Raw genomic sequence first — 19,921 nt, 5'->3', positions numbered from 1 at the left:
AATATGCAAGGCAACTGGCAGATTTATATGCTTCCAGTGCGAGAAAATCAATGACATTATTTACTGAATATTGTGTTCAGGTCTATTCATGACATCTCAGGAAGAAATCCAGCATAAGACAACTACAAAAATATTTTAAGGGATGAAAAGCTTTCCATATTAAGTGAATCAAAAAGATTAGGATAGTTTAGTTTAGAATTGAGACAAATAAAATATTGTTATATTAAATGGTCCATCACATAAAGAAGATAGATACTAAATGGGAACACCCAGTCTATCTCAAAAAGAGCAGCAAACCCAAAGCAGCATTTTTAAATCAGTAAAAATATAAAATATATAAAATGCTTCCTGAAACAAGGTGGCACTGAGGTCAAGAGGTCAGTTAGATTCAGAAAAAATGGGCAGATGTTTATACATGGGATAAGACACTGACAGTTGTATTAGGTGCATAAACCCAAAGCTTCCAAGTTCAGTGCTTAAACAAAGCATGAACTATTTGAGATCAGAGGAAAATTTGCTGGTTAGTGGATTATTCCTTCACTGTCCATTTAGGAAGTTTGGGCAGCCTGAAGGACAGGGCCACTGCTGGAGCCCAGGTGCCAGACCACAGGCAGCACCATTTCACTGTCCCACGCCCCTGGTGCTATGCTGCGTGCAAGGTACCCGTCTTGTGAAATCATGCCCCAGCTGGCACTCTCCTCACACTCACAGATTCCATCGTCCCACTTTGCCAGATCTGATGCACCAAAGAACCACAGAATACAAGATGTTGTCTTAAAGATTCCTGGTCTATAATCTTCCATCCAACCTGCACTACATATCCCTTCCACCTCTGTATGGCACATGCCTTTTGTTTAGGATTTTATCTAAGTAAGCCTTCCTTTGGCAAGGCCCTTCTCAAAATTAATCTCTATGATAACAACTTGATTCGTTTTTTTCCTTTTTATCAGATCCTACTCTTGAAGTGTTAAGTTCAGTACAGCAAAATAACGAAACTGTGCAACAATACTAGTATCCCACTATCTCCCAGTGATACGTCCTTAGTTTTCTCCTCCCGTGTTGTTTTGTCACTCCTGTGCCAGGCTTATACCTCAGCCCTGGAAACATTCTTTGTATTCATTTCTACTTTTTAATACTACAGAATCCTGTTTGATGCCAAGCAACTGGAACCTCTGGCTACAAACTATTTGGGCTAAGTGACTGTGTGTTATACTGGCACACATCTTGCAATGATCCATACAAATCCATAGCAGTGCGTAAGTGAGATGGTGGTAATTACAAAGCTAAGAAAGCCAGATGGAAGTCTTACAAAAGATTAGTACTGTTTGAATGTTGTCATACTGCAAGATAGAAAAAATCAGGATAAGATGACAAAGGAATGACAGAAAAGGGGTTTTTCTCTACAACTAACCTAAACAATTTAACTTTTGAAGACACATGCATTACTAGTTTATGGTGGAAAACATAAATAAGCCATATACTGATACCTCATTCACTACTTGGTGGAGCAAGTGCCTGGAAAGGGCTTGAATGTACAAACTCCCCATAGTTTCCCATTCCACAGCAACCATCTCCTCCCACTGCCTTCCACTTGGTGCAGGTTTTTTTTGCCTTGTTCCTTGCATCTATGATCAAAGACAGACATTCTAATTTGAGGACCTCTTTGATAATCTTGAGAAACTAGCTACAGGTATTTTTTTCGGTCATCAAAGCTAGTTCAAGCAGCTTATTCTCACTCAGGCTGCTCTTCTAATTAGAATGTCATTTATTCATCCCAATAAGCTGCTTTATCAGGCACGATGAATGCTAGAAATTTTAATCTGCAGTCATAAGCCACAGCAATGAAATGAGTGATGAGCTGTAAATCAAAAGGTTAAAGATACTATTGTTTCTAGCACGTTAAAAAAAAACAATGCTACTTCACAACAAACATTCTTAGGTACTCCTTATGCTTTGCTTAGAATCCATCCCCATATAATAGGAAGCTGCCACTGGTGAGAATACTATCAGGGATAAAAAGCACCATCACTGGTGAAATTCAGAAAAGGAATTAGCACATACTGAAATTGTATGCTTTAAGCATAAACAAGAATTAATTTTTTACTTATTCTGATGATTAAACTGTTGTGTCTGACCATCTTTTAGCACAACACATATCCAAACACCATGACTGTGTTCTCTGTAGTTTCTCTACGCACTACCCTAAACAGATCTCCACTACACAATGCTGCTTGCAAAGCCATACCAATCAGGGGTAGGAAAAGATGCTATAGCAGAACTGTGCGTGCACAGGTTCTCACACAGAACTCTGTTGTATGGGCAAAGCAAAGCTTTTGCTAATATAGAGCCTCCTGCTTCTTTTTACCATGTGGTACCAAACTGGATTTACCATAGTGGTATCAAATACAACTACCTATATTATAAATTATTCACCAAGCATAAAATCCTAGTATGCTTGTAACAGCAGCGTGGCAACAGAGCCAAAAGCCAAGAAAATCAATACCTTACTTCATTTAAAACACTGTGTTGTGGACCACTGAGAAGAAACCAGTAGTTTTCATGCTCTTTAGCCTGATTATCAAGTTAGCAATATCACAGCCCCTGGAAAATCTTCACATGCACCAGACACCAGTTTCACAGGCACCTTGGAAGGAGCTGTATCCCTCCACACTGACAAGAAAAGACTAATAGCCAAACACAGGGCACCAAATGGTCAGTAATCATCTTTTTAGGCTACCAAAACAGACATGATATAGGGTGGAGAGGGGCAGGGGAACCAAATACAAAACCTCATTAATTCATTTTAGTCCAGAAAATCTGATTCCATACGTAAAAACAATCCATATGTGGAAGAGCTATGCAGTGAAGACATTAAATATAATCAAGAACAGAATCAGAAAGAAAATGTAATAGAAACTCCGTATTAACTTTTATCTTGACTTTCAGTGACTGTTTTGCAGCTAGGGAATTTGTTCAATTTCCTTTGTAAGAAAAGAAACAGCCTTCATTTTCAAAGACAGATGTTTAAACTTATCAAGTATATAAAACACTATAATTTTTATTCAACGCTTTAAGACGAGCAAAGGGAAAGAAGAAATGAGCTCGCTGGTTCTGAGAAGGCTGACTTCATGCAGACAAAACCTACCCTAAGAAGTGATGTGCTTCATGGGCAGCTGGAGCACCAGCCACTTCAAAATCAGAGGTGGCTTATTCACAGAGAGCAACAGCATCCAGGGCCAAGGCTGGCACACCCCCACTGCTCCCACAGCCCCTTCTGCTCCCAGCGCTCCGCTGAGCCCAGGGTGCCTGCAAAACTGTTCCTTCCATCTATGAACAGCCATGCTGTCAGAGTGCGCCGATACTAAAAGGCTGTTTATCATACTTGAAAATTACAAGCTTGAAAGATGGGTCAGGACACAGTATCAACCAACAAAACTGAAGCACTGTAAACAAGCTCTAGCAAAGGAAAGAGAAAGAAAATCAACACAAATGTTAGGCTGCAGAAATGGCACTCTTCAATCCTTTTTCCTTAGTTCTTCACAGATATGTTTTCCTAGAGGAATTGATTGCCAAACAAATTTTGCTACTTGTGCTTGACAGAACCCTAAAAATGCAAAGCTTTTTCTATAGAGAAAAACCACGTGTATTTTCTAGCCTTGTACTGGCAAGATGACTCAGTACTAATGTACAGGTATTGGAAGGTAAAAGCAGAATCAAACTCATCTGAATTCTTTACCTTTCAGACAAGGTTTTTATGACAGTTTACCTTACTGGCACACAGGACCGCTACGAGTTCACCATTGTGCAGGAATGAATTTCACAGAGACCAGACTAAGCCCAGGGCAATTACATTCTCTCACTGGCAACCCAAGTAAAATATGAAAGGCTACTGTTATGTGCCCTCTTGGAGGGTCCTGAGGGAGGTTTTATTGCTGCCATATGCAACACTATGCCATTTAGAACTAAATAGTTAACAATTATAAGAAAAAAATTCTAAGAGAAGTTCTAAGAGAAACAGAGACCAAGACTTACTCCCCTGTCCACATAAGCAGCATCAAGCTGCAAGGCAGTAGCAATCCTTTTCCCGCTGCTCCCTGTTGAGGTCTTGGACTCAGTCTCTATCAACAGATCAGGGGACAACATTAATACTCCAGTGGATGAGGAAAATTGCTCAGGAACCTAAATTGTGCATCCCCAATACTGCTCCATCAACACTACGTGCAGAAGGTAATGTGTATGCCAGGTCTCCCAAGTATGGTCCATAGAAGACACTACACACTCTGTAGTACTTAATCTTGTAATTTATACAGAAAAAAATATCTGTACAGCAGATTTCAAGATTATGGGCTCAAACTTGGCTTAATAACACATGGCAGCATATGTTATGGTTATATAAACATTATATGGGACCCCCAACTGCTAGTCAAATGGTAAATTGCAATGGTAATTGTAACAGCTACGCAGCACAGTATTACCAATTTCTTTTGCCCCCATACTTAGGAATTACTATTAGTTCTACTTTTGCTTTTTTTATTAAAAAAGAGCAAGTTGAGCTCTCAAGTCTCCTCTGCAAAACAAGCGGCTCAAACCTTTAATCACTGATGACTTTTGCGAATTGTTATTAGCACCCTTGGCCTTTTGCTCTCCAAAATAACAACATAGCGTTCCTGCAGCTAGCTTTATACCAGTGACAAACACAATGCAAACAAACCCTTCCTACCCTTGAAATGCATGACTCCAGTGTTTGGACTCTGCATGTGTTCTTTTAAGTCCAGACTGTTACCCAGAACTCATAACAATGGGGTGATCATGACTTTCACAAGCTTTTGAGGACCTCCACTTCTCTCAGCAGAGTCAAGCAAGCCCCAGCCTAAGCTCTTTATTCCCAGTTTACAACTGCACATAATAAATAGAAATTATTTGTTCAAGCCTTTTTTCAATGTAATCAGTGAGTACCTCAGCTTTTGAATTTCCTGCTCTACCTATTTACTTTTTCTTTCAGACTACTCATAACCCACCCCCCCACCCCACCCTGACTTACTTTAGGACAGATTAACACATAGCATCCTATGCCAACTCAGTAACAACCTCCTACTTACAATCCATTTCAGCCCTATCACCTGTAGCCAGGCCTAATCCACGTAATATATACTACATTTTTGTCTCTTACTAACAAGATTGCAAAATGTGAAATTAAAACATTCTATATTTAAAATTAATTACTATTAACTTTACCTTCTATGGCTGTTTTAAATAACTCCTACTCAATTTCTCCTGTAACAATCACTTATAAAAGTGTCAGCTTTCTTAAGGCAGCTGTTTTAATAAGCCTTTTGTTGAAACAAAGTAATCTAACAATGAACCCAAAGCCTTAATTTTTGATAGGAATTGCAATATGTCAAACTCTATAAAGGCATCAGAACCAGGTCTGGATGCCAAAACACAGCATGCAAAAAAAAATGTATTTTTTTTAATCAGCTGCTTATCAGGTCTACATGTATGCAGTTGTAGGAATTGGCCCTGCATTGCTTCATACACATATGCTGAGAAACTGAAGCAGATTTGCTCCGCACTGTGCGGGTTCTCAAAATACATATTAATACAAAAAGATTTGCTATTTTTCTCCATTCTTCTGTAAAGAAGAAAATAACATCCTTATTTTCATATGGCATTGGAGGAACAGGAATACTAAACAGTGGAACGACACATAAAAGCTAACAGCGTTTCTCATAAAGAGCAGCTTCATATAACCTGTCATTTACGTTCACCTCTAGTTCTGCAAAGCAAGACATTGCTTTATAGAACAAGGCAGTGTTGAGCAGGCACCGCTGCGATCGAGCCGACCTGCCTTGCTGTTATCCTCCAGGTCTCCCGCTCGGCTGGTGGCAGGAAGCAGGTGCACAACCAGTGACACTCGCACCATTTTAGTGGTGCTTCTGCTTTGCTCCAGTTGACTGCTATTCTGCTGCCAACCCCGCTGCACTTTGCCAAATGCAATTCAGTACCAACATACTGTACTTCTGTTCCAGCAGAGAATTCTTCCAAGCCTGACATAATTCAACATGATTAACAAAAGGATGGTTTCATAATGCTAATTAACATTGTGTAGTTAGAAGACAGACTGTAGGCCTATATCTCTAATGTCCTATGTTAAATTTGTTCTCTAGACAAAAAAGACTGGTACATTAACCATGTCTTATTTTCACATTTTTCTTTTCAGAGAAGCCTGGATGAATTGTAATGTGCACAGATAGTCTGAAACAGCAGATGATTTCACTTAGATCTCAAGTAAGACAAATTAGATGGGATCTTCAATCACTGCCTTGGGAGGTGTGGGCGATGTATTACAAGTAACAGCATTTGGAAAAATTCAGTTTTCACTCTTCAGCCACTGTACTCTTTTAATTACATGCTAAAACTTGGAAAAATAAGAACTGGAAAGGAAAAGAGCAGAGAGAGACTTCACAGAGATAATGAGAGGGCTGCTTGCTGAAATTAGGCAACATCATATTTAATGTCTGCAGTGCTGAACTAAAGAAGAAAAAAAGCAGAGTCCTCATACTGCCCAGAGTCTTCTCTTTAACAATGGAGCATTCTGTTGTAACCAGCTTTAAGAAAGATGAAGGTCTAGCCACAAGTTCAGTACTTGAGTGAGAGGGTTTATTCTGTAGGGTGTGATGGAACAACTAGTCTGAGGCTATGTAAAAGTAATAAAACACATTCTGCCTCAAATCTGTGAACTTTTAATATGCCAGGATCTATAGACAAATTAAAGACTGAGAAGGTCCCTGGAATCTTACTGCTTGGTACTCATATTCCTTTCCTGGTGCACGCTTTACTTTTACACTTTAAAAATAAAGCATAAAGAAATACATTAGGAAAAGCTGCCAAACTTTTTTTTTGAAGTCCAATTTCAGTTCTCCCTATGAAGAATGTGACTCAAAAACTGGTAGTTATTGTCCAGAGATTGTAATTTTTTTAAGCTGTTCAGATGGATTTGGTAAGTTATTCCACAACAGCATGGACAGTACCTTTGTTTTCTTGTAGATGCAAGCACTGGATTGTTACAACAAGATCCAGCATTGCTACTACTGCTTAAACATACTTAAACAGATCTCAGGTAAGTACATACTTTTCTTACAGTGGTAACCACGTTGTGAATCTTACATGTTCAAAGGTTATGCATTAGGTGGCTGTCTTAAGTTTTGCACAAATAAAGCACAACTGAGAGTATTATTTTCCTTCAATATGATGATTGTAATATATGGGGATAAGTTTAATACTGCAAGTATACAGCTTTAATTGAAAAGTAAACTGATTCTCAGTACTGTCCTTTCAGCTCTCCTTTCCTAATCATGGAAATGATTCCAAAAATTGCTGTGCTCAAAACACTTGGGAAAGACTGAAATCACTATCTGAAAGTTAATTATTGGTAGTTTAGAGGTTAAAGAAACATAAATAGTGCCTTCTTTAAAAGATACACCTGTATAGTTTGTATACTGTAGTAGCAAAGAAGTACATTTATACATAAACACACACAGAAAAGGAAGAAATTAACTTTTACATTTCATATATATATTACATGTATATATAGTGTAAGAAATTCAAAAGTATGAAATACATTAGTATATTTCAGAGATCTTCAGATGGACATCTACCGAAGACAACGCATCACACACAGAAAACCAAGTGTGACTAGAAAGAGGACTTAAAGCTCAGACGGTATGATAAAAAAACCCACAAAAAACTGTACTAGTAATGAATCCCAGGAAAAATTTAGACAGCCATCTTACCCCAGCGAAAGATGTAAACCTACTGAGCATTTAAAACATCTCTCTACAGAAACCAGTCTATCAGAACCTAGCCAGCAATGATCTACTAAAGCCCAGTGAGAGATTTAATACCTATTGTAGCTGACTCCATGTGAGATTTGCCCACAGCAACAGTTTTAGGAATGATTTTCTCGCTGCTGCCTTTGCAGTGGGTCTGCTCTACCAACACTAACACAGGGAACACTCCATTGCTACACCATTTGAAATGTTCAAAGCAAAATTTTACCCCATGGTGAATGCAAGCAGTGACGGCTGCTTGCTGTAGCACTTCAGCTGGTACGGGTGGCTGAAGGAGGTTCTTTTTTGTGTAGTAAATGCATTCATGCAGACCTACATGTTATTTACAAAGTTTCAATACATAACTTCCAATAGAGAAAATACCATCCACCTTTTAAACAAGCATTGTAAATCTTCAATTAATGTAGTAACTTTGTGGACAGGAGCACGTGCAATTTATAGCAATTTATTTTAAAGAGGAGGAGGGGAGAGGTTCTACTATGTAATGTTATGAGAGCACAGAACTTCCAAACCCAGTTCTAAAATTATCTTCAGCTTTGATAAATGAACAAAAACTATCCCCACCTCCACTTCCCTTTTGGCTACTTCTAAAGTCTTTCTTCTTTCTCCTTTCCTTAGACTGCTCACATGCTTAATCTGATCAAAATTCTTTAAGGATGTCAAGGGGATAAATATTGCTATGAACAGCTATTAGTTTCCATTTGCTTTTTAGAAATGGGTGCAGTACACTTTGAGGCATTACATACACTGCTGGGTATTCACAGTATGCACTATTACGGAGAGACACAGAGAAAGAAGTGGAAACTAAAACATTTTTTTGATTAACAGGAGGATCCTCCATGTGGTTTGCAGGGTGTGCTCCAGGTACATTCCGTTGTTCCACAGCGTTAGTATTTCAAGCAGAAGACATTTAACTCTCTTCCAGGACTAAAGTATAAATACAGGTAACAATATTTCTACCTAGCAGTTTTCTGCATACATAAATGTAGATGATGCACAAAAAAAAAAATCTTATTAAATGTTAAACACAAGTGTTTTAACACAAAACAAGGGAACACAGCAATGAGTTTTGTTTTGTCATCACCAGCTGCAGTCCCACAGCCCCGAGGAGCCTACAGTTCCTATCAGTCTATGATCAAGTTAATAAAGAGCAAGTGCAGCTTCAAAGAAATGATGGGTACTTTATTATGTGCATTCAGAAAGAGACAGCCGTGAAACATTGCTAAATGTTAGAAAAGTTCTTATAAATATTCATGTGCAGCATTTGTACTCTAAGCATTTAATCATTTCTTTACAAAAAAGGAATGGGGGGAAGGGGAGAAAAAGAAATTACTGTTTCCTCAGTTCCAAAGAGTTCAAGACAAACTTGTGCACAAGTGCTCTATAAATTAGCACCAAACCCAGAAATAAGAGAATGTTTTCAGGTACATTTTTTTTGGTTTTTAAGGTTTCATCTGAAGTCTTAAAATAGTTTGCAGGCACTAAACTAATGATTTTTTGATCATTTGAATTACTTAAAATTGAATTTTCATCATTTGAATTTCTGTGTCATTAGCTTTTGAAAAACAAGATCGGACTGTTCCTTCTGACATTTGTATGACTATGGATTTAGTTGGCTGTACTCTGCATTTTTGAAACCCCATTGTCAAAGATAAACCTAATGTCACAGCACCAGATAAAGAAGGCTGCTTTGCAATGGTGAGGCACTGTGCTACTTGGAAACTTGATCCACCGATCCACAGCTGTTGTGAGCTAAAATAGCAAGACTGAAAATCCTGCCATCACTCCTTGAAAGCACTACATTTCTAACTACATTCTGTGGCATGCAGCCTCTCCATTAAGCATCTCTGACTTAAAGTTTATCAGTACTACTGTGCATTACAAAAAAATTACTGTAATACATGCTGACAATACAAAAGCCTGTTTACAAGTGGCTCAGGCACAAAGAGAAAAGATACTGCAAAACATCTTTGACACAGAATTATCAACAGAAGCTAAAAGATGTAGAGTAATAACATCCAAACTCCTCAGAAATCACACAGGCAGAGACAGCAGTGAGGGACCAGCTCAGACCTCCTGCATTGCTGTGATCCTGTCTCCAAGCCAGACTGAGATAACTGACTCCTCTGCCTTTGAATTTGTTTACCTGCCCTTTTGTACCAGGCACATTACTTCTTGTCTGAGAAACACATTACACTATACCTTTGGTTATGACTATCTTTGCAGTATCTTTTTAGATACTACATTCTGGACACACATCACCATTAAAGATGCTGTAGCTAGAGGGGGGAAAAAACCCCAACTAAATCTAAGGAGATGCTGAACATAGACCCAACTCCTTCACACATACCTTCATTGCCACATCGACCTACTGCTGGCTGAACAGGATGGCTAAGCAACATCGCTAATGGAAGAGGCTTATTGCTACAGTACTTCTGGTTCCCCTCTGGTATCAGTGAAGTCACATTGCTGTCAGATGTACCTGACTCTGCTCTCATGTGTATTGGATAAATCTCAGTGGACTTATTCCAAGTACATATTGTGTTTAGAAATACAACGCAAATTGAAAAGTGGTGCTGCCTTTTACTTCCTGCAGAAAAACTACCTCTTACAAATGGTTTTATTATTTTCATTATATCCCATTTGATTTGCTTTACCAGGTAAGACTAGAACAATATCTAAGACATCACAGAAAAAGATTTTTCCACAAGCTGGTTTCGATTACATTAAATCTCAAGTGAGATAGGACATTTAAATAAGAAACAACAACTGCAGAGTCTGAGGTAATAACATACCAAGATACTAGGCTTTTTGAGAGTACAGTTGCAACATTACAGTGCACTCCAATCATGTTTCAAAAGGAAAGCCTTTTCTGCTGTGGTACACCACTGCAGAACAAGGTTAGCAGTTGTTACAGTCAATGTTAACGTTGAAGAATTATAAAACATTATCCCTCATGCTGGAAGTCACATAGCTCTTTGTAACAGGAACCACAAGATACATGCTTAAACTTCTGTATGAGCCAGTTGGGGATGCAGGGTCACTGGACCCACAATGTAGAGTTGAGAAAGTTTTCAAGAGCTGCTGGATTTTATTGCAAGTTGTACCTTTAAGATTTTGTCATGGTAATTGAATTCTCTTTTTAATGTGCTTGGAAAACATGTAAGCTTCAGATAGCTGAAAACCACTGAAATATAAATATGCAAAATAGAGATTGTGCCCATGTAGTCTATAAGGACAGCAAAACCTGTCAAGAGTCCCAGAGTTTGTGTTTAATGTTATAAGTCAGCGCACAGCTGTGCCTCCAATATTGGTGCGTACATGACCCTACCACAAATTCCTCTGCTGTAAACCAAAACTGAAGAACAGGAACTTATGGTGGGAGGAAAGGAATTAAACTACTCCCCTCCCTTGGCTAAGTGCTAGACCAGGCTAAAGGGAGGGAGAAGGGTTGGCCTGTGGGCATGACCGGACACATGGACTGAGTGCACCCTCAGTAAAGTTCATAGATGACCCCAAGCTGGGGGACAGGAGACTCCGCAGAGGGATCTGAGCAGGCTGGACTGATGGGCCAAGGCCAGTTGTATGAGGTCCCACAAGGCTCGGTGCCCTTGGGTCACAGCCACCCCATGCAACACTATGGGCTTGGGGAACAGTGGCTGGGAAGCTGCCTGGGGGAAAAGGGCCTGGGGGTGCTGGTTGACAGCCAGCTGAACATGAGCCAGCCGTGTGCTCAGGCGGCCACGAAGGCCAACAGCATCCTGGCTTGTACCAGAAACGGTGGGGCCAGCAGGACCAGGGCAGCAATCGTTCCCCTGTACTTGGTGGCACTGGTGAGGCAGCACCTCAAATCCTCAGTGCAGTTTCCAGCCCCTCACTACAGGGCAGACATTGAGGTGCTGGACCGTGTCCAGAGACGGGCAATGGGGCTGGGGAAGGGGCTGGAGCACGGCTGATGGGGAGCAGCTGAGGGAACTGGGAGAGTTCAGCCTGGAGAAAAGGAGGCTCAGGGACGACCTCCTTGCTCTCTACAACTACCTGAGAGGAGGCTGGAGTGGGGTGGCTGCTGGTCTCCTCTCCCAGGTAACAAGCAACGGGACAAGAAGAAATGGCCTCAAGCTGTGCCAGGGGAGGTTTAGGTTGGATGTGAGGAGAAATTGCCTCCCTGAAAAGGTTGTCAAGCATTGGAACAGGCTGCCCAGGGACTCGGTAGAGTCACTGTCCCTGGAGGTATTTAAGAGATGCGTAGGCATGGCACATAGGGGCACAGATCAGTGGTGAACTTGGCAGTGCTAGATCAACAGTTGCACTTCATGATCTTAAAGGTCTTTTCCAAACTAAACTATTCTATAATGGGGGGAGAACAATTCATCAATTCCCTCTGCTTGCAGCTAGTTACTAGACTGTCTTAACTAACATCAAACCACGTGTAAGTGATTTACTAGTATGTGGCTAGAGCTGAAAAAATTATGTACATACAGATTTGGCTATCAATTACTTATCTGTTCAGCTGTTCTTCCATGGTCATCATAGTAAATTTTGAAGGAAATTACCTAGATCCTGAGGATTAGGAGACTTTCCGTAAATAAACAGAATCTATGATTCTAAATTCTATGCTTAGAGAATATAAATTTTCACAGCAGCAGTTCATTAAGTAAAGCATTCTTGTCTAAATAGGAAATATATTAATTCTCTATTAATAATGTAATCAAGTACACAAAAAACCTGAAAAAGTTTCAGCTCACAAAACAAAAAACATTTTCTTGTGTGTATATTCTACACTTGAGACTTACAACACAAGACTGCTCTTACGCACTGATTACCTATGCATTGCTCACATGAAGAAAGTTGAGCAATAACAGTTTTATCACCACAGTGTAAAAGCATTTTCTAAATGCAGCTCAGAGATATCTGAACAACCACTCCTGGAGATGCCTGTCTGAATAGTTCTAAACCTGAAAAGAAAATACACAGATATGAAGGTAATCTGTAAAAGACACATGCAACTATTATTACCTATGAGAATATTTAAATTGCATTTAATAAAGAAGGAATTTAACTTGCACATCTTTCTCCATCAACTATTGTTTTTGTTAACTTCCTTTAGGCCCTTATGCTTATAAGACATTTGTGAACTACAATTAGTTGAAGATGCTCACCTTCACATACCCTCACCACTTCTCTTCTACTGGCTCTGCTGTTCTCCCGACACCTCTGAACAGACTCAGCTTTCAAACTGCAGCAAATCAACCTGTAGATGGGGAGGAAGGGTCATTTTCTGTCAGGTCGGCAAGTTGGATGGGCTCATGAAGATAAGCAAGCTCCAAACATTCAGCCACAGAGGGGACAACACTGCATGGCAAGGAGCAGCGGGGATGTAGCTGCTGTAGCACTATTACTCTCTGCACTCCAAAAACCAGTGGCCAGTAGAGATTTTGGCAGATGAGGAACAGCAAGTTTTACACCAGCACCACAGCCCAGACAGATTATTCTGAAGCTCTTGGGCTCACATTGACTGGTTAACTGTGTTGCATCAAAACACCCCATTCTGCTCAAGTATACCTCTCAAAAGAATACTTCAGTTATTTAAAATTGCTGGAGCAATCTGTCACGACGACTGCTGCACCAGCCACATCAGCACCATTCTTATGTCCAATGGATGCCCTCAGGCCAAATATTTTCCTTGAGAACTGTGACTCAGGTAAATCACAAAAGACATGACCTTGTCTTATGTGTTCTCAAGATACAGCCTGGTGGGGCTGTGGACTGGTATTACCTATTTACAGATGCTCTTGAAAGAATCATGTTAATTGTGCCCCACCCCCCCACCCCCCACCCAGTTCCTGGCATACACCTTCCACATTGGGTACCACTGAAATACCAATACATAATTTCACATGCAAACTAAACAAAAGGCTATTTCTTCCCCAATAAAAGTAATAAATTGAAAATGTGCTGGTCTTGATTGTGAGTTGAAATAAAGCCTGTTAATAGAAGCTGCATAGAGCACAGCTCGTGATGACCCAAGCACTGAAGAGAAAGCAAGATGAGGAGTGTTTCCTAAGCTAGGATGTCCTTAAAGTGAATGCCAGTACTGCAGCACTGGTAATTCAGCAGCATAAGCACAAAAAGGGAGACTGACTTCAACAAATTCCATGTGATATATCACACATTTAGTGTTGTATCCCATGGCTACTGAATTACTGAATCTTCATTGACCGTTTTATGCCACATGCACTCCTAATTTGCTATCCAAGTTTCTTCTTACACAGGCTGGTGGTCTCTCATTAAGACCAAGATTTACAGAGCATAGATTTCAGATTTTCTAGAACCCACTGAGCTTTCTCAAGATCCAGCTTTTCTTCTAATCAACCAAAACAACACCTGTTGGCTATGACTCCTAGTGGTTACTCCCCCCCACCTCTACCCTTTTTTTTTTTTTTTTTAAACTTGCAATGCATATTTCTCATTTCTCAGTCAGACCACTCAGGATGTTAGTAAGATCTATCTGCACAGCCTCTCTCACTATTTGCCCCCCCTCTCCCCACAATTCTTTGAGATACAAGTACTTTTATGTTACAGGAAATGAGGACAACAGAAAGCTGCAGATCCCATGAATGTAAAATTTGTCTTGAAGGCACAGAACTATTCAACACTAATTACAGCCAGCTGGAGTCTGCTCTCTTTGCAGCAATACTTAGATAATTAACCAACTACTGACTGATTCAAGATTCAAGTATGTCACTACCAATCAGAAATTCAAAGTTAATTTTTGTATCCATCACTGAAATATAACTTAATGGATGTTATCAGCTAAAGTCTTGAAAAATCAGTTACACACAGTCATACAGTTAGGCAAGGATTATTTTTCTTTCAATGAGCTTGGTGCTATCTTTCTTTAGCTGCAGAAGAAATGTCTTTTTCATTAAAAAGGCAAACTCCTTAATTTTCATTAATTTAATACCTGTAAAATTCTCGAAGTTTAAGCCCTGAACTTCAACACACCAAAGCCACACCACTGAAGTAATAAAACCAAAAATGTTCTGATAGGCATTATTGTAGAAATACACATTTATTTCTCACAGTATGCCATCTTTAACTTTGTGTGTTTGTGTTTCTTCCTAAGCAAGCTTTATATGGATGTTGAAACCAAACAGTACTATGCCAAAAGTCAAATATACTGATTTGACTGCCAATGCACACAGTCTGGAAATATTACAGAAAAGGATGGTGAAGATAGAGCTCAGCAAGTCTGAAATGTTTGGAAGGCAAAACTGCTAAGACACCCCTTCTTCTGCTTGTAATGATATACATTTTTAAATTGTTTAGTACCTGAATTGTATTTGCAGAGAAAAAAAAAGAAAGAAGTCTGAAAGAGGAAGTCAGTAAGAACAAGAGAAAGTTATCTTCCCCAATTCTATTTTCAGCAGCCCTTTCCCTGAATATATGATTTTTTTTGAGAGATTCAATCCCTCCAACTGCTTATGCAGCTAGTTAGTACTGCACTGATTAGGATAGTCCTGCACACATTTTGCCACTACTTTTTACAAAGTGGTGGCTCCTGCAACTTTTTTTTCTAGTTACTAATTCAAGAAACCTACTGTGAAAAGTTTGAAATATTTTAACCTGGTGAAGATGTTTGTAAAAACAGCAATACACCACAGAAGTTGTTGGTAAAGACATAGTGCAATGAGAAACATAAAACTAATCTGTAACTATTAGCTTTTGGATAAGGCTATAAAGAAGAAAACCATCACACATCTCAGTAGCATACTTGAAGCATTCTTAAATCTGGGTGGGGAGGCAAGAATCTAAAGAATCTGACACAGATTCTTTTTATTTTATATTTTATTTGTCCTCACAACTGCTTATCTCATGTTGAAAAATAAACAATCCCAATTATATTTGCACACTGCCTAACACGCTCCTTCAGGAAGAAAAGCCTGATTTTTGTTAAATAACTTCGGAATCCCACCATAATGCCAATCAAAGAATGTCACCACGACAGTGCAAATTTAGTAAAACCTGCAGTTTTTCTCTGGAGAATACAGAGAATTTTTATTACTGTAAATGGAAAGCAATAGAATAAAAAAAAAGCTTAGCAAAAAAAATGGCTAACTCATATAAAGAATGAGAAAGGAGACAGCGGAAAAAGCAGCAAGCCAGGTATTTTTGGAATTATTTTGAAGTCTATCAAACCCCCTACCTACTCACCTATGAAGCATTTTTGCTTAAAATATACATATGTTAATGTTCATATTTAAGATAGTGATTACTGAGCTGTAAAAAATATAATCCAGCTTTAAAAAACCAAGGAAGAAAGACTATGCATCATCAGCAATTGTTTCTGAAAGCATCTATGCAGTTATACTGAAGAGAGTTAAGGAAATTCATGTTTGAAAGGAAAATCTGCATTTTGGATAAATTGCTAAGAAACCCTTTGGAATCTGAGAAATCTCCAATATTCCTATTATTTTGTATTAAAAGGTGAGATAAGAGATGTTGATGAAGCAACCCACTGTATGAGCTGGATGCTGTGGTGTTCAGGGGGAATGACTCTGCCCAGAACCTGGAGGCAGTGGAACTACCTGCACTCCATGCAACACTAGCAGCTTCCAGCCCTCAGATGCATACATACCTAGGTGATGCATTAAGAAAACGGTTGTGCTGTAAGAAGTGAAGACATCCTCTCTTAACACCGTGTGCAGCGCTGCTATCTTAGTTCTGTTTCTCAGGTATATTTTTAGATGTGGCTGCTGTCTGTTCTCTCATTCCCTCACTCTGCTCTTGACACTGACAGGCCAGAAGTATGATATTTATATATCCATATACATCCTATATGCCATTTCCTAATGGAGAGAGTATGGAGCTAATGTAACAACTCTGATTTACAGGTTGTAGCAAAAAAATAGCACCAATACTGGAGGCTATAACTCTTGCGTATCTAGACAGCACTTAGAAGTTATCTTTTTTATGGCAACTATATACATAATCTTTTCCAGCTCAACAAGAAAGGTATTCTTATTCATAGAAAATGATTCATGCTTGCAGCAGGTTCAAGTATGTTGATTATCTTTTTCAGCTCTATAAGTTGATAGATTTCTTAATTAGCAGAATCCGAGATGCGTTCTGTGGTTGGGGGTTTTTGGTTGGGGTTTTTTTGTTTGGTTTTTTCTACAGAATGGGAATGTGTTTCTTGCCAAGACCACATCACATTGTAACAGGCTACAGAAGAATTTAAGGACCCAGCATGAAAAATACAATCTAATTATCACCACCTGGAAAGCCGATAAATTAAATGATAAAGTAAAATACATAAGTTTCATACGATGGAAATTAAGGGAGGGTAAATTTGTTATGAATATTGAACTAATGAAAACTGGAGACCTCACTATAAGCAAGGACTCTTACCTCCCTGTGGCTGACAATTTACTGCTCCCACAGTAAGCAATCTACTATCCCACCACAAAGAGCTAGAAGATCCGATACCTAGCAGAAGAGTTGTTTTGATGTAAAATACAGGAGCCTGTTCAAAATGAAAAACAGCATTGGCCTGGAGCTTTAAAAATTTATGAGATTATTTTTCCATTTTGCCTGTGCTGCTTATTTGAAGTTTCCAGGGACAGCCATCACACAAGCATGAATTTAACAAACATCAGCCTCCTTTTCTCAGATGCATTGATAAGGGCAGTACGTTTTCACATAATTGTAATGGGACAGATTTCATAGATAGGCAGAAGTGAAAATGGAACCTAATGCAAGCTACTGAAAAATCAGAACGGTCCTTTGGAAAGAACTGCCTATAGGGACATTTAATAAATATTTTTATGCTACTGTTGCTTAGTCTGTCAATGTTTCCAGTTTGAATCACCATATTCAGTCACTTAAACCTCAGCTGAAAGAGCCTGGTTAGACCTGAAAAACTAGCAAGCTAAGTCTCAGGGGAAGAACAAAGACTTTTTTTCTTAAACCCTCCCCTCCCAACCTGAACACATCTCGAATTTAATAACTTTAGCTACTTCTGAGAGAAAGCTAGAAATCCTGGGGTTTGATGTTCTCTCTTGTTCTTATGTAACTGAAGTTAAAATGTTACCCTATCTCTTCCCTGGTTAGTGATATAATTCTGTGATTCCTGCAGTACCGGTGGAGAAGGCACCTGTTCTAGAGGAGAAGCACACAAAATTCTGTGCCTCTGCTCCCAACACTTTTTCAAACTGCGAGTTCAAAGTAATTGATACAGCAGTTGATACAGCAGTTGAAGTTTGGCAAACTGTTCAGGAATGTACAAAGGGAATGCAGTATAGAAATGTAAAATCTTTAAAAGAACATTTTAATGATTATCTTAAGAATACATTTAGGCCAATAGCCCCTCCCCATCTTCTGCAGTTCCCTAGCTTTATCTACAGTATGCAATCACACCAGACCACTTCAGTGCCACTATTTTATGTTCCTTCCTTGTTCTATGTGCTAAGCCAAAAAGAAGAAACAAAGGCTGGTGTTGTTCCTGGAAAAAAATGGGTTCTGCAGGAATTAGTGGGCAGTTTCCTTTCATGCGATATGTAGGCTTGCATTCTATAAGATGAGTTAACTTATGGAAACACATTCATAGTGTAAAGTCTTTTCAATGGAAAGTGTCCCTAAATACATGTGTGTGGGTACTGCATGTGGGAGAAGAAGTTGATAATAGTTTCAGAAAAAATCTCTCCCAATGGTAAAGTACTGTGTGGCTGGAGAACTAGGCCGGCTGTTGAACAGAGGTGTGTTCAGCTGCCTACAACCTTCCATTGTTACTGAGAAGGTGGTGACTTCCTCTGCATTGATACTTTCCCCTTATTTTGCTCTTCCTTCCTGATGATAAACACACTTTTTATTATTACAACCAATTCAACAATACTTTTAGAATTTTATCACTCATTTAGATTTCACTCTGAGTCAAGTGGAAAAAATGTGTTCTCAAGCTGAGAGAAAACCCTCCCATTTAAATCCCTGAGCCAAGAGCACCACCCATGCAACATCCTCCAGCTGTTCTCAGAGACAGAAAGAATCTGTTCATGTGGCATTGTCGATCAGTTCCCACCTAGGCCACTCCAGAGCATCACCAGCAGGGAGAACTGCCCAAAAAAGCAATCCCTGGCTCTTCCCAGTTATCCTCTGGCTTGGCTCACCCAGTGCTTCCCTGAGTTACACAAACCTCCTGATGTTCAGCCTGTTAAGGTCTTCCTGTGCCAGCAGAGAAACTGTTACATCTCACTGCTGTTCCTGTTCCAGGGCCACTGTCACTTTTATCAGCTAAATAACAGTAATTTGAATACAGCAACAATTATGGGAACCTATTTCCTCAGCTGAAGCCATTATCCCTGACAGATTTACAGCCAGTGCTTTTTTGACAAAGGCTAGATACATAAAGAAGTTGCTCTGCCAGGCAGCATAACAAACAAAACACCTTCCGGTTTTATAAGAATTTCCTCTAAAATTATGACAGCTGTAAACTATTTGTGTCTTCTTCTAACCTGCTGAATAAAGACATGCTAAGGTGGCACATCTTTCTTAGTAAGAATGAGGAAGAATTTGTGATTAGTATTGGTTTTTAACTTGTGTTGCTTATATTTCTGGGCTCTGAAGCATCTTACAGAAATCTGAAAACACACTAAAGGCTCCAGCTCCACAGCTTTTGCAAAATAAAGACATGAGAACCAGAACTGTCTTTTTCTCACATTCTCATTAGACACAGCGATGAGTTAGAGATCTGTAAGTATATGTGCATACATTCAAAGAGAAAGGACCACAGAGGAAAGAAGAAGAACAAACATTAAAAAGAGCATGGTAAATTTGAAAACCTGAATTATTTTTTTTCTAAGTCCTTTTTGATCTTCATTTGTCACCACTGCAGATGAATGGAATCTGCAAGCCCTCCCTTCTTGCCCACACAGTAGGAGAAATAAATACAACGTACAAGCAACTCTGGCAACAAAACAGACAATTCGTAAAGATGGGAACTCAATTTGTGAAAAACCCCAGCAGCCTATTGACCAACCACTGCCTTCGCAAGGCTGTAAGTTTCTGGTTGGGAG

General features: G+C 39.3%; 1 protein-coding gene across 7 annotated transcripts in view; it reads right to left on the bottom strand.

Annotated features, from left to right (window-relative positions):
• Positions 1-19,921, bottom strand: part of PEAK1 (pseudopodium enriched atypical kinase 1) — a 118,369-nt gene that overhangs the window by 44,612 nt on the left and 53,836 nt on the right. For 5 of the 7 annotated variants that reach the window (XM_080396847.1, XM_080396852.1, XM_080396853.1 and 2 more), the window contains one exon: positions 13,010-13,101. The exons of 1 other annotated variant lie outside the window; for it this stretch is intronic. The gene's annotated coding sequence lies outside the window, so the exon portion shown is untranslated. Of the gene's footprint in view, positions 1-1,487; positions 1,626-13,009; positions 13,102-19,921 lie in introns of all 7 variants that reach the window. One more of the 7 variants, XM_080396850.1, reaches the window with a different exon arrangement.

This window comes from Falco punctatus (genome assembly GCF_963210335.1).
Source record: "Falco punctatus genome assembly, chromosome: 7".
Classification (NCBI taxonomy): Eukaryota; Metazoa; Chordata; class Aves; order Falconiformes; family Falconidae; genus Falco; species Falco punctatus.
The sequence above is the reverse complement of the archived record's forward strand: the minus strand, read 5'-3'. Positions and strand labels throughout refer to the sequence as shown.